Raw genomic sequence first — 15,857 nt, 5'->3', positions numbered from 1 at the left:
GAATTTACTTGCTTTAGGTTTGAGTGGGATTTTTCCTGAAGTAAATGATTGCATGTTACAAGAAACTGCACTGGAATCAGGATTCCAATCAAAACTTCTCAATCAGGGAAAGACTCATTTCAGCACAGTGTGGTTTGTATCATGGCTCTCAGATATACCCAGGTTACTTAGGATTGTTTGGCATCACTAAAAATGGCATCCCTAACTCTGCAGATTCTTCTAAGAAAACAATGGCAACTTTAATTTTTCAAAGTTGTAATTGCTAAAAGAAAAAAAATAGTGGCATATAAACATCTACTATACATAATTTTATTTTTTAAGTAAGGAACTTCACTGATACATTTACTGATTTTATGGTTTGTATTTTCTTTTTAAAATACCGTTTTTCTTAATTTCAAAAATTAAAACAAACTGGCTATTTTTGACATGTATTGCTCACTGTTTTTGTTATTATTAATTTAAAATTATGATTTTAGATGAGAGAGGATGTTTAGTGTAACTGATTTGCCACAGTTTAAATGGTCAAAATACCCATCAAATGTATATCATAATATGATACATAAAGCAACCCAGAGAGTTCTCTCCACCATTTTTTTCCTCTTTTTGCTGCACCTCTTTAGTTTTGGCATCTCTCACTCTGGGACCCAAGTACTGCTGGCACAAAACAAATTTGGACTTGTATTGACAGGCTTATTTTGCCTTGCCAGTCAAAACTTGTTAAAATTGTGTGAGGCTTCATGTATTCACCTTTTTGTTTCTCTTTTGGACACAGTTATATATTCTGCAATAAATAGGAAGTAATGCATCATAAAAATCTGTCGGTATTTAATCTCTCTAGTGTTGTGATGCTAACTCCAGGTTGCTGGAAGAAACAGAACCCCCTTCTCTTGGCAAACAAGTTTTATAAATGAGGTTATGTTTCTTTGTCTCATTATTTCCTTACTGGAGCAAAATAAAGGCATAAATTAGGGTATTGGGGAAATAGTCAATTTATTATGATTTATCTTGTGCCTTTGGTGCTCTCGTTTCTTTTGGCAGGTGGACAGAAATGGATTGAGTAGTAGAGCCAGTAAGAAAAATAGGTTTACTGGGGGGAAGGGCTGGAGTCATCTTGGTTCTCCCTCCCTCCCAGCAGAATTCTCAATCATGGAATGGTTGGGGTTGGAAGACAGAACTAGCCCAACCCTCCTGCTAATGTGGGTTGCATAGGATTTCATCCAGGTGGGTTTGGAATATCTCCAGAAAACGAGACTCCGCAAACTCTCTGGGTAACTCAGTGCCAGTCTGAAGATATTTTGTAGATTATTCAGCTCAAAAGTGTATTCTGCATTTGTTGAGTTCATTCCTTCATCTGATGGTTGCTGGGAAGTGGAAAATACCAGTTAGAGGCATCACTCCTTCTATTGCCTAATCTGCAGAGCGTGTCTGGCTTGGCTCATCCCAGACCTGCACAGGGAAATGCTGTGGTGTTCCCTTGGCTCTGCTCAGTGCTCTTTCTGGCAGTCCTGAGCCATCTCCATGTTAAGTGGCCTGAATTTGTTTGCCAAACCTGCCAGACATGCACCCATATCAATACTTGAGCCCTGCTGTGCATAGGGAAGCAGGATGCCAGGAAACCTGCCAGGACTGATCCAGCTCTGCTCCTGGGACACCCCACTTGGCATAAATCCCAATAAATCCCAATCTGCAAAGGAGCCCCAGCTCCCTGGAGATTCCTCTGCTGCTCTGTCCAGCACCTGCCATAGCATCTGGCTCATCTGGGGTGATGTCAGTGAGCTTCAGTCACCTTGTATCCCAGTGCTGAAGTGTAAAACAATCCCCTTCATCAAGGCAAAAAATTACTGGTTTGTGTAAAAAATAAATCTAATAAAAGCTACTTTAATATAAATCACTATAAATATGAACTCCAGGTTGCTGTGAGTGTGTCCAGGCCCAGGAGGAAGTTTATCCATGTGTGTGTTTGCACACACTGAGGGCAGATTGCTGCACTCCTGCAGGATGAAGGGGCTTGTGAATGCCCTGGTCCTGGGGAGCTTGTGAGGACCTGGGTTTGCTCTGAGCACAGCAGGACTGCTCATTGCTGCTGGTTCCTTCTCCTCTTTGTCAGAGTTAGATGTTCCCCCACATCGTGGGAAAGAAATGTGTTCTTGTTTTTGCTTTCTATTATTCACAGGAGATTTAGCAGAATACCAGACAAGCAAGAAGAAGCTGAAAGGAAGAGTTGTTACTATTAGTGACTTATAGAACTCTTGTTCTCTTCATTTTGTTTAGATTTATCTTGAAACACGAGAATTTACTTTGTAGTTACATGAAACAAAAGGATGAAATCAGCCCTGATAATTCTGCCAAACTCCTGCCTTTCTGAAATCTGCTGTGTCTTTACTGGAAAGATGTAGGGAAGAATGAGATGGAAGGTGAGAATCTGATCTTTTTGCTGGGTGCATTGCTGCTTCCTGTGAAAATTACTCCTTCCACCTAATTTCACCAGGAAAAAAAAAAAAAAAGAAGAAAAAAAAAAAGGAAAAAAAAGAAACTTTCTTGCTCTACAGTGCTTTGTTAAAACACTGATTTTCCAAACGACTTGAAAATCGTTTGAATGCTGGATGAAATTGTAGCCATTTTCCTACTTTAGTTGCATTTTCTATCTCAGACACTAAAGCTGCACTTCCTTTGATTGTCTGCTGTCCCTTGGTGGCTGCTTTGGTCACCTGCAGTCCTGCACAGGCTTTACATAATGCCAGAGGAACAGGCTAGTTCAAGAAGATATCACTGTTTCCCAAATCCCATTTGTTTCCCCACGTGCCCTAAAGCCCCAAAGGAGAAGCAGCTGATGCCATTCTCTTGGGCAACAGGAGAAGCTCTGGCTGTCAAGTCTGAATCCTTTATGTAATGTGTGGAAATAGGGAAAGGGTGGTTTCTAAGAATAAAGCCACACCTTTATGTTTTAAGAATATTTGCATCCTTTCATGTCTGTCACTCCAATACAGTACAGCAAACCTCTCATCATCTGGGGAATTTGGCTGTTGTTTTAAGAATGTATTTCAGCTTCCTGGCTTCAGGGATTTGCAGGGGTGCATGTGGTCACTTTGTTTAGCAAAGTCATGAACCTGCTACTCAGATGAGACGTCCCAGCTCCTGGGTGTTGGTCCTGGATCCTAATTCTGATGGGAGAGATGCTTTGGGTAGGAGATTGCCTCTTTTAAGCAATGCACTATCTATCATGTAAACATGTTTAATTCTAATTTAATCCCTTATTTAGGGTGCAATGAAGCCTTGTGGGTTAATAAAGGCAGAGAAGCTAGGGGGAAAAGGAGGAAAAAAGCTGATCATTAGCATAACTGTGGTGCTCATTTGGAAGTCCTTAGGCAGAGGAGCAGCCTTTGCAAGTGATTTTATCCTGAAATTCATTATCAGTCCTGTCCATCTTGGCCATGTGAGAGCAGAGGACTGCATGTGTGATTCAAGGAAAGAAAAATCTTTTTCTTTTGCAGTGAGTAGCAGTCTTTCATCAGGATCATGACTTTGCCCCAGTTTACTCAGATCACCTCTATCACTGCCAAAAGCAAAATGTGATGTGCCATGTTTAATATCTTCTCTCTTTGGAAGTCCTTTCCCCCTTTGCATAGTCAAATAAAATCTGGCTAAATTTTGAACTCATCTCTTCTTTTTGGACAGTTCCATCTTGATCAATACATCACCAAGGGCTTTCATCTGGATGGTGCATTGTCCAACCTGTTCTGAGATACAATTCCTGCAGTGACAGACAGCAAAGGCAGTGCTGCCAACTGCCAGGGAGGGCTTTTGTGTTTCTCATTAACAGTTACACCATTATTTAAGGGCAATGAATTATTTTTTGGAAGCCTGGGTACTGGGTTTAGAAAGGGAAAAATTGCATGCACAGCAAAGCTGCTGAGAGCAAACCCAGCCTGTATGTTTAGAGTTTCAAATGATTGATGGAAACTTTCTGTCTTTATTTTCACAAGTGAACAAGCATCTGCTGTTGCAACTGCTGGCTAACAGGCTCTTTTCTCCATATGAAGTGGATCCAATTATATGCTCCATGCCATCCCAAGAGAAGCACAGAAGTAGCTCAAAGCAGGACTATTTAATAAAGGAGAGGCATAGGATTATGGAGAGTGTAATCTTCACTGTACTTAAATAGGCTGCACTGAAAGGAAATTTGCCTTTCTTTCTCTCCTGAAAACAGCTGTTGTAAGGGCAGAGAAAAAGCAACCCAGTGAGTTTAATTTTCCCTTGTCTTTGTTCTTGTAATTCTCTGTTGAATTTTATTTGTTCTATATTAAAATATGTACAGGGTTTATTTTTGTTTCATCCAAATCCCTATGAAGAAAATGCTGCTCTTCCCATTGACTTTGGTGACCTTTGGATCAAACTGCTAGTGCTGTTTCTATGACAGTTTTGGCAATAAATTCAAAGATGTTGCAGACAAAACAAAGTTTTCTTGACATTTATAAAAAGTGACAAATTGTCTTTAGAAACTTCTGGAGGAAAAGATGCACAATATGAAGGCATTTCTTGGTGTTCCAATTTTTTAAATTACGTTTTGGTGTACTTTTGTCATCCTGGAGATCTGTGCTCCCTGCTTAAACTCAGTTTGCAGTATTAGATAAGGCTGTATTTTTCAGTAATCATTTCTCCCATGATCCCTCCCTCCCCTGTTATTTTCAGCCACCCCACTCTCTTCCATCCAATGCACTTTTTCCAACTTGAGGACAGAATATCTGCCGGTGGCAACTGGGAAAATTCAGTGTAACAGTTGTTTATGACAGATTGTAATTTGGTGCCCTGTCATTTTCTAACTGTTCCATCAACAGCCCAACTAAATTTTCTTTCCCACCACCTGTGAAATTTGCCCTTTCTTTGCCTCCCTTATAACAAATGCTTCTGCAATCAAACAGGTTTAGGTTATGCTCTGTAGTTCCTTCTATGTATGTATATATGTTCGTTCCTTGTCGTTCCTTCCTAGTATGCTCTGCTGTTCCTTTCAGCTGCCTTAGTTGCATCCTGTTTGACTTAAAAGCTCACAAGGGAAGTATTTTCTTACTCTCCACTAGGTCAGCCACAGTGTTTCTTAATTGGCCTTAGCCTTTTGATCTTGTTTCTTGCCCATGAAGTGTTTTGCTGGACACTGAGCTTTGCAGAGGATGAGCAGCTTGGGTGGTTTCTGAGGGCTGGAGGCTCAGCACTGAGCTCTTTCACAGCCAGAGATCAGAGATCAGACAGCTCTCTTCCAGCTCTTTTGCTGCCTGCTAATTGGTAGGAAGGGAGAGTGTTGGAAATATTTATGTTGATGAACACTTGCAGAAGTATTCCTGTTGGAAGTGTCAGAAACATTCTCTGTAGTACAGCTTTGTGGTGGGTACTCACTTTTCCTTTCAAAACTTTTTATGTTGTACTGCTCTTTCTGACTTGGGCACTTTGCTTGCTTTCTGACAGACTTTCCTGAATTTTGTCTGCAAACTCCTGGTCACTCTCCAGGGCTGATTCTCTGGCTGGATCATTCCTGGTCCCTGAATAAGGAGCTGCAATTTCACCTGGTCAGGAGCATGAGTTGTACAATATTTTTTTAGCCTGGAGATTCTGAAAAAGCATATTTGCATGAATGCTGTAGATGTTTACAGCATTTATGTAAATGCATTTCCATACAGAACTCAAGCATTTCTTGAGAATCTGAAATGTATGTTTGGTCTTAGTTTTGTTCAACATGTTTCCTTTTCTATCTTAAATATTACAGAGAAGAGAGTTAGTTGATGATCCTCTTTAGTTTTTCCCCATTTTTTTTTTTTTTCCTCCTCACTGAGGGGGCTTTCAGCTTTTCATTCGCGAAAATGATTCACTCTTCATTTATTCCAATGTGCTCTTGCTGACATTTTGCAGGTCACTTTATAGCCTGCTGTGCAAGCAGTTAGCTGAAATTCTTAGGACTCTTTTCCTAAACCAACTATTTCCTCCAAATTGATGGTGTAATCTGGTGTAGTTTAAAACCATTTTTTGCTAGTAAGTGTTCACAGTTTACACGTTTAACCTCACATGCTCAATAGCACTGTAGCTCTTTCATGGTACCCACCCATCTTTTGGCTTTCTCTTTTGCTCTCTCTCCCTCTATGGACTCAGATTTTGCTAAACCCCGATGTTCATCATAGCTTTCTGTGTGAAAGTAATGGAAACTGTGGGTCCTAGGTCTTCAGAGCATTCTTCTTGGTGGTTATATTTAGAACTTCCTCCTGATCCCATTGGAGAGCGATTAAATATCACTGTGGAAAGGGGGCACATTGATCCACGGGTGAAGAAGCCCCAGGGTGCCTTTTTGGAACATTATCAAAAGGCCTTTAAAGGAGTTAAAATACATTGTCTCAGTGTGTTTTTTCTTTATCCTTCAGTCTGTATGGAGCACTTCACCTCCTCCTTTCTTCACCGTGGGTGACAAATGGAAAATTTTAAAGGCTGCTGAATACTGTGCATTTTCACAGTAGGTCAGGTGTTTAGCACAGGTGTTTCTGAACTGGCATTGCATTGGTAAAGTGCACTGTGCTTGATGGCTTTATGATTTCAACTTCTGTCCATGTGAAGTAGGAGCCTTCCATACACACAGGCTGCAATTTAACTTTGTGAAAATGATGGTTAGATCAGGGACAGAAAGGGTGGGTTTGGATCTTGCTCACAGAGCAGAGAGTCAGCTGGTGAAGCTGCCAGAGATCTGGCAGATTCAACAGAACTGTGGCTCTGAAAAGGTACCCTGGTGAATTTAGCCCTTTGAGGTTCTGGAAATCAGATACACTGGGTTTTTACACTGGGTTTCTGATTTTTCTTAATTCTGATTGTTACTCCTAAACATTTTTCAAATTATTTCAGTCAAGAATTGATTAAAAAACTATTATTTTTCTCTATTCACTATTTACTAAACACAATGTAATTGCATTACCTTTTCCTTTATTTATATTCAGATTATTAATATTTTTAGAGAAGAAAAAAAATCGGTGTTGTATAATAAGTATAGCAGTTCCAATGATTACTTGTGCTAAAACTCATGAAACTTGCAAGTTAAATGAAATTTTTTTCATGGAATCCTCATAAGACTGGGCTATAACTCAGCACAACACAGGAAAAAAAGAATAATGTAGCTTCAAAAATAACAGCAAGCAGAATTCAATGCTTTAATTTATGAATGTATTTGCACATTAATTTTGTATTTCTGTAGTCAAGAATGCATGCTTTGTTTTTCTTCCATGTCTACTTTTCTGTTGGCAATATTCTGTTGTTATTTGCATTACTGTTATTATTAGGTTTTATTATTTTTTGGTTTGCATTATCCTAGAACTGCAGAGCCAGATAATAAACAAGGCTTTTTTGTGCAAACTTCTTTGTTATCATATAAAAAAGAAATAGTATCTATTCTAACCATGTTATTGGATGCAAAGAAAGGAGCATAGAGAAAGGCCAGGAAAACATAGGACTTAAATAAATAAATCTTGCATAATGGTAGGTATGTCAGATTATAGTGTCACTCTGTACCTTTGTGCTTAGAGTCTAAAAGAAAATAGATATAAATACAACCTCATTTTTGCGTTGGCAGTGGTGTGATAGGACAGGATTTTTGATGTTTCACCCTCAGCCATAGCTGCAAAGGAATTCAGGGTGGGCTAGTCTCACATGCACCCCTGAACACAATGGAAAATGCAAACCAAACACTCTTGGCTTCAGCATGGAAGGATTTAACGAGATCTCATGGATGTAGGGTGCTCCAAGGGGGATCAGTGCATCCTCAGTTAGGAGGTTCAGACATAAGGGCAGAAGCAGAAGACAAACATAACTACAGGACTCCTAGCTGGCAGTCTCTTAGGTGTTGTTTCTCCCAAATTACCCTGAATTGTCCTCCTGGCAGAGCACAGGACCCAATACATCAGTGGTGGCATTTACCATACCTACAGCAATCTGTTCAAGTAGGTGATGGTACAATTTGTGTGCAGATCCTGCAAATATTTATACCATAGTCAAGAATTTCAAATCTCTTTGCTTGCTTTTGACAGAGAATCTAATGCAGAAGCTGCTGCTCTGGGGCTTTCAGATTTTTATTCTCCATGCGCAAGAGTGAATTTTAAAATGGTTCTTTTTCTCCATATTCCATAGTACCTGCCATCACCTGTAGCCCCCTTTGGATAATTTTAGATTTTTCCCTGCTTTTAACATCCAGCCTAGCATTTGAGCCAAGACCTACTTTCTCTTTGTGGGATTGTCATGCCCCTGACCTTGTGCCCAGCTCTTTTGTGGAAAATAAGCAATAATGAAAGTCACATTCAGAGTCATATCCTGATAGAGGGATCCTCTGTTGAATGTTATCTCAAATTTCAGCAGCTTTGCTGGCTCCACTGCTTGGAAACACTTAAATTCCCCTCTGGATGGGATGAATTCTTTTTTATTTAAAAAAAAAATTCTTCTAGCTTGTCCTTAAATCTGTGCTTAACCAGATCATTCAGAGTCTCTTTCTGAGAATGAGCTTGGCAGACAGAGTGAGGCTCCCATGAGTGGATACAGCCTGTTAATTCCATTTTGAGGAGGTATCTACTTTTTCAAACACAGCAGAGATACCAAATATGTGGAACATTCTGAGGAATGCTGTATGACTTACAGAATCTTTTCATAAAACACAAACAAAACCCCTCAACCCATTTTCATGTTTTAATGTTAATTTGAAATCCGTTTATTTTCCTTTCATCCTTCCTGCCTATTGATGAAAATGTTTCATTTCTCTTTTACTCAATAGTGCTCTGTCAGTGCAGTTAAGGTGAAAGAATACACTGTGGAAAGAAACACCTTATAAAATTAGTGAAAGCAAGAAATCATATATTTTCGTAGTCATGCAGCTTCAGAGAAAAACAGAACTGTGCTGTAGGTACAGATGTTAAGGTCACTTGCTAAGTAAGGCAAGAGAATAGGTCTGATTCTTACCCTGAGGTTATAAAGAGAGACTATTAATATTGATATTTTAATGTTTATATTGAACAGATACATTCCAATGGGAAGTTGAAGAAATATCTAATGCACTTATGGCTGATCTCCAGTGTACCATGATCCCTGTCCTAACCATGGAACTGCTTTGTTTGCATGGGAATATCCAATCTTACAGCAAGGCCCTCTGAGGGTTGATGTGCCTTTATTGACCATGCAGGGCTTTCCCAGAAGCTGGCAGAGCAGAGCCCATGGGAGGAACCAGCTGCAGTGGCAGGAATGTGGTTCTGACAGCCCTGCTGAGCCCTGAACGGATCATATTTAGGTGGCACTGTACTGGAGAAGGAGGGTTCACAATTTTGTTTTTGCAGGCAGCAGTCTATACCTTAAAAATGATCTGAGGACTCTTTGAACACTCCTAAACTACACATAAATTCACTTCAAGTCTTGCACATTGGCAGTGTGATGTAGAAGCTTCAAGGGGATTAAGATATGATCTAATATGGAATTTCACCTCTAATTTGGGAAAAGTATAGCCATTTCTTTAGAAATATGAAAGGGGTATATGTAACCTATACCTTAAAAAATATGTTTACCTTATTGAGGGCATAATTCACCAGAGAAACTAAAACTTCCAGTGAAAATGAAGTTTTCAAAGTATTACCTTCCATGAGCATGGACTGCATTTGGTTTTTCCATTCCTATGAAATTTTCCACTCAATTTTATAAAATATTTACTCACGAAGTCACTTTTAATGAAACAAAATCAAGTGCTGTGAGAAAATCAAACTAATACACAATAGTTCAATGTTGTGTATTGATCCAGTATTGGTCTGTTTAAATTACTCGGCTGGGTTGTCATTAAAAAGGGGAATTTGGGATGACAGATATGCTGCCTCTGGCTGACTTGGCTATGTACCTTCCTGGACTGGTTGTGCCAGGCCAAGGACATGGCCAGAAGATACTGCTCTGTGGGCTGGGTTTCTTTCCAGTGAAATCAGAGCAGGATGGCTGTTGCATACAAAAATCTCTCTCTAGTAACGGAGCTGTGGTGTTCAAGGGCACAGACCTACATTTAATATCTTGGAGAGGTTTCTGCTCCACTGATTTAAACATAGCCACCATCCTCTTTCATCTTCAACTGAAATCTTTGAAAATGTTGCAGCTCGTGACTCAGTGGGACTACAGTGAATTTTGGGGGTTTTAACTGTCTCATGATGTCCCTGATAAACCTTGATCACTCACTAGTTTTGCCTGGACCTCATCCAAAAGGTCCAAGTGAAACCAGTGAGCTTGATAATCATATCCCAAAGTGCCAGAGTTGTCATCCTCTATATTTCCATTTCTTCACAGAAAAATTAAAATGAGGGATGTCAGACTTCTGACCACATCTTCTAATTATTTATCAAGAGTACTTTGGGTACTCCTTCAAGTACAACTCTTTGAGTTCTTCCCTTAATCTTAGACAAAATTAGCGCTAAAAAGGTGGCTAATTCTAATATTAGTCCCTCATACTCCTCTAACAGCTGTTTTTGAGTTTGTCACCTGTGATGTATCACTCAAACCTTTTCAGGAACAAGGATTTGAAAAGAGAAGCAAATGCACTCCTGGACTCTTGGAAAGTACCACAGTTACGGTGGTACAATTTTTGTTTCATTTTCACTTCCTGGTGATGCTCTGTCATAGTATAAAATGCTCAGGAACCGAAGCTCACTGCATTCATATTGCACTCAAATCTTGTACTGTCTTTTTGAAGTCTGAGAAACAACTTTTTGGAGGAGCATTCCCAGTGAGAGGTATAGTGAGGTCCACTTGGGACTTAAGAAATCCTAAAAAAATCCTTGTTTATGCTTCTCTCAATGAGAATTAGCGAAAATATTTAGCTTTTTAGTCTGGCAATGAAAACCAGTGCAGAAGCTGCTGTCAGCTAACATTTTCAGCTGCCTGAGACCCCCATTTGCAGCTGGTCACATAACTTCAGATACTTGTTGTTCAGCAGCTCAGGCACTGGGCAGCAATAAATGGTCTCAGTTACCTGAATTGTGAGAGCTTAGACTGGTACCAATCTGCTGTTTACATGTTTAGATTCATATTTAAGTGCTTACAGTAAAATTCCCCAGTTTGATTATTCAGCTGCTGGACCATAACTGTAATATTATTAGTCAATAACTGTAATATTAGTCAATAACTGTAATAATATTAGTCAATTTGCTGTATGGTTTTGCCAGAGGGGATATTGCCTTTCTGTCCTATCTACTTCTTTTCTTTAAAAAGTGGTGATACAGAACAACCTACCCAATGAGAGTGTTTGTGAGCCTGTCCAGAAATAGAGGGTTTATAAAATCAAAGTATTACTTCATCAGGAATTTGGCCAGCCTCTCAGTTGGGTTTCAGAGGTCGATGTAAATATTGCTTTGACTTTAGTGGGCTTTGGATCAAGTCCTGTAAGGCACCATGCAAAAAAAGGAGAGAAGTTACCTACTTTTTTCTAACAGTGCTTCTGGTTTTTTTCCCCTTCTAGATCCTCTTTTAAGGCTTCACCTGTTATAACTAAACCAGTCAGCTCCTGACAGCTGGATACTGGCTCAGCTGAAGAATACACATGCAGCAGGGTGAGTTTGTCCTGTGACTTCCAACTTCCCTTTCTGATGTGATATTTGGGTTGCCACACAGCACAGCTTCTGGAGCTGAGAGCTTCTCTCTTGTGTGCCCTGTGAGATGCTGGGGTGATCACAGATCAGGTGCACTCTGTCCTGCTGGAAACTTGGCTCTCTTGTCAATTAAAGAGATGGAAAAGCTCTTTAAATACTTGCTGTCATCACCTTGTCTTCATCTTGTCTCCTGTATTTTATCAATTGACTCAGTGTGGGACCATCCTTTAGCTTCCACCTACCCAGGACTGTCTTTAAAAGGAACAAAGTATTTTGATACACAATGGTCTTTTCCCCAACTCTGTTCTCTTCAAAAGTAGTCAGATCACATGCTTTATTTACTTTTTTGCCATGTTTCCGGTTCAGATATTATCACCCACCATGACAACCTTGCCCTGATTACCTTGACAAGGCTTCCTTGTGTTGCAGCAGCTGTCCCTGCTGCTGCTCAGAGTAAAGGTGGTGATAGCAGGATGGGGGCTGGCTGGAGAGTTTCTTCACCAGTTATGAGCTTTAGGCTCGTGAGAAGGTCTTTAATGAGAATCTGAGCTGGTCTGCAACATGGTGAGTGAAAAGAGAGTTGGATCAGTGCTCAAACTTCTGTTCACCTGACACACAGCCTGAGCTTGTGCTTCTTATGGCAGAGAGTTTGGAACTAAAATGGTCTGTAAGGTCCTTCCAACCCATGCCTTTCTGTGATTGTCTGTTATGGCTTGTTTGTGGTGCTCTGAATGGAAAGAATCCCTTGTTCACTGCCTGATCAGTCCTTGATTAACCCTAATGCCTCCCCACAACACCTGTAGTGCCAGTTTGCTGTTTCAAATATTAATTCCTGCCTGTAGTTCCTTAGACATGAAATGATCTCTCAGTGTAAAATCTTGCCAAGCCCTACCCACAAATAATTTTTAAAGTTAAAGAAAGAGGACACAACTTTTTTTTTTTTCTTCTGAAAGAATAATGAAATGATAATCAAATATACAATATGTTCTGATGTTTCAAAATTATATGGCTATCAGGTATTTTCCCTTGTGCTTTTATATTCCATTTTGTTACTTTGTGAGTGTGTAGGGTGGTATATTGATGTTATTTGAATCTGATCCACTGAATTACCTCACTGCTTACAGTGATCATCCACTGAAACTTAGATATTCATGTTTCAAATTATGATGTTGCTAATTCAATTATATTTTCTTGCTAATCTACCCACATAAACATTAAATATTAAAAGGAGTGTAGGAGCTGTCAAATATCATCTCACTGTTTTGCATATTTATTTTGTCTGAGTTTTAAGTAAATTAATTTTTCAGTGATAAATTTGAAACTAAATCATCTCTGATGTTTTGATCGGTGGCACTGCTGGTCTTTCAAAATAATGACCTTTAAATAGAAATCATCAAGATTTCTGTGACAAAGCACTGACAAAGAACTCTCACACTGTGTATGAGGTGTACAACTTCTCATGTTGTATGCAGATAAGGTTCTATTTTCTTTTATCTTCTGCAATAATATAAAGTTTAGAAGATGTTAAATAGCCAAATCATGCTGCATTTTTACATAATTAAGCAAAATCATGTCATTAAAAAAAATGGGTTGAGATTACAAAACAATCTTGGGATATAGATGCATGATTTAGACACATACCTTGTATTAAAATTAATGAGGATAACAACAATTCCCCTACATCATTTTCAATATCTCAGCAAAAAGCTGCAACTTGAAACTTTTTAGAGGTAGATTATTATTGGTGTACATTATCCTTCATAGTGAAATTAATGGCCAGACAAATATGGTAACCAAGTGTATTCCATATAAAGTCTCATTTGCTTTAGACTACACAAGCAAACAATCCAATTTAGAGAGAGAAACAAGCTAAAAATAACTCACAGCTATGGGACCATTAATCTTGTTTCCTACCTCTTCAATAACAAAACCTGAGCTCATTTTGACAAGAGAAAATGAAGGCTCTCTAGATTAAATGTTCAACCATGTGTAGTCTCAGAGCTATTATTCATAGGCTATTAAACATATATATGCATTATATTTAAGGGTATGAATTTGTTAATTTTTAATGGCTTGCTTGTAACTGTAGATATTGATACAACAAACCTTCATGCCATGGAAGAAACAGATTCCAAGGTTCATGAGTATTTTAAGCAACAATTCCATCTGTAAATTTCAGATTAAATACATGTTTTGCTGTTGCCACTTGTCTTGTGACTATGCTAAAGGACTGGGAAAGAGAATCAGAGGTTAAACAGGGAGTCCCAGTCTATATTACAGTGTGCTGTTGAGTTTGGACATAAAAATATTATTGTTTTCTGCCTGTTGGTATTGTCAAGTTCCCTTTGAAGCCTGTGCTTGTATTTATGTTGTGAGTTCTTGCTTCTGATGGAGAAAGACATCATTCCAGTATGTTCTTTCCAGCCCAAAGTGCTTTCAAAACCCCACAGAAATGACTAGTAGGCATTGAAGGTTACATTGTCCTTCCATATTTTGAGGTCAAACCGGGGACAATGGTCCCTGTATATTTTGTGTATGCATATATCCAGTCCAGAGCTCTGTGTAGCATAAAGCAAAGCTCATATTGAAGTGCTTTTTGATTTTTTTGAGATTTTTTTTCCCAGTACAGATAGTGACTGAGTGAGTTATTTGATAAAAAGATCTAAAAAAGCCTGCTGAGGGTGCAGTGGCCAGCCCAGGTGTGAAGACCTGGATGTGTCAGAGTCTCCACAGTGTGCTGTGCCATGGAGTGGTCACTCATCGAGTGCTTCAGGCTTGGGGTTTGCCCTCACATTCCTTGGAGTGGTTTGTGGCAGGAACTGAGACAAATAGATAAAAAAATATATAAATATAAATAATAAATACCCTCAGATTGCAAAAGCAATCCCAAAATTTTAGCACACGTGTTATGTTTCCTCATGTCTTTCTAGTTAGCCAGGAAAAGCTCTGCCAGCTAATGTCAGTAGAAAACAGCAGATTTTAGTTGAGTTATAACAGAGACACTCAGGCATGAAGCAGACATGAAATAGGCCTCAATTTTTGATGGGTGGGTTTCTTGTTCCCCTCAGTGACAGCTGAATGAAAACTAGTATTACACTATTCCTTAAATGTCTTGCTATTAACAGTGTGCAAATGTAATATTTAGGGTGCAAGAAGCACCAGAGAGCTGGCTTTTCACATACCACTTTATAGAGAACCATTCCTACTTTTCTCACAGGTTTTAAATGATTAAAAAAGCAAGCAAAGGAGATATAAATGTATCACTGAGATCTAAATGAAAGAACATGGGGAATATATGTATTCCATTTGTTGAAATAAAGACATTCAAACATCTACCCATGAGCTTCCCTGCAATGCACAGTGTAATTTGCTTGAGGCATTTTAGCAGTTATAAAAAAGCCATTTTATAGGAAACATTTCTACAGAAATTTGCTTCTATAGGCTTCCCTGTGAGCCCTGTGTGGAGAAATTAAGGATCACTTGGTAGGCTACGCACCGGAGTCTAGGAAAAACCAATTTGAAGTAAATATTAAAATGTTAGGATTATTTTGTGTATCTGGATGGACAAAATATTTAATGTGTCATCTCAAAGGATTAACACAATGCCATCACAGATTACTTTCTCTCTAGCAAGTCACACACAGGAGCTGGACAGTAGTGCATATTCCCCTGGAGACTCAGATTTGTGATTTTATACAATTAAAATGGCATTGTAGGAAAAGGCAGAAGAGTTCATTTGGAGGTTCTATTTGAAATAAGTAGGTTTTTCGATTTTTTTTTTCCCTACGGTCAGACAAAAAGTGACAAAATCATAATTATAATGGCACATTCAAATTCACTCAGAAAAAGCACATTCTCCTCACCCTGCCCCACAGTTTGTTTTTCAGTTTCTTTGACTGATTTTCTTATTAAGAAAAGGAGCACACAGTCCTCTGGATGGATTTTTTTCTCTACTGATATTGATTCTGGCTCAAGTTCTGCAGATAATTGTTTATCCATTCAGTATTAAGCACACAAGAAAATATTTGACTAAAGAAAAAAAACAATGATATGTAAAAGGCCCCTTGAAAGTGTGATTTAAATCAGGAATGAGGCATATTATTCTGATAAATGGCATCACTTTTATTGGCAATTGATAATTATAGAATTAAGATTTATTAATTTATCAGTAATACTGTTCAGCAATAGCAAAACATCCCTGGGTTATCAACACTGTCATAAGCACAAATCCAAAACACA

Source organism: Pseudopodoces humilis, chromosome 8 (genome assembly GCF_049639895.1).
Source record: "Pseudopodoces humilis isolate 2021_Gansu_Grassland_sample_001 chromosome 8, ASM4963989v1, whole genome shotgun sequence".
Classification (NCBI taxonomy): Eukaryota; Metazoa; Chordata; class Aves; order Passeriformes; family Paridae; genus Pseudopodoces; species Pseudopodoces humilis.
This window is presented reverse-complemented; position numbering follows the sequence as displayed.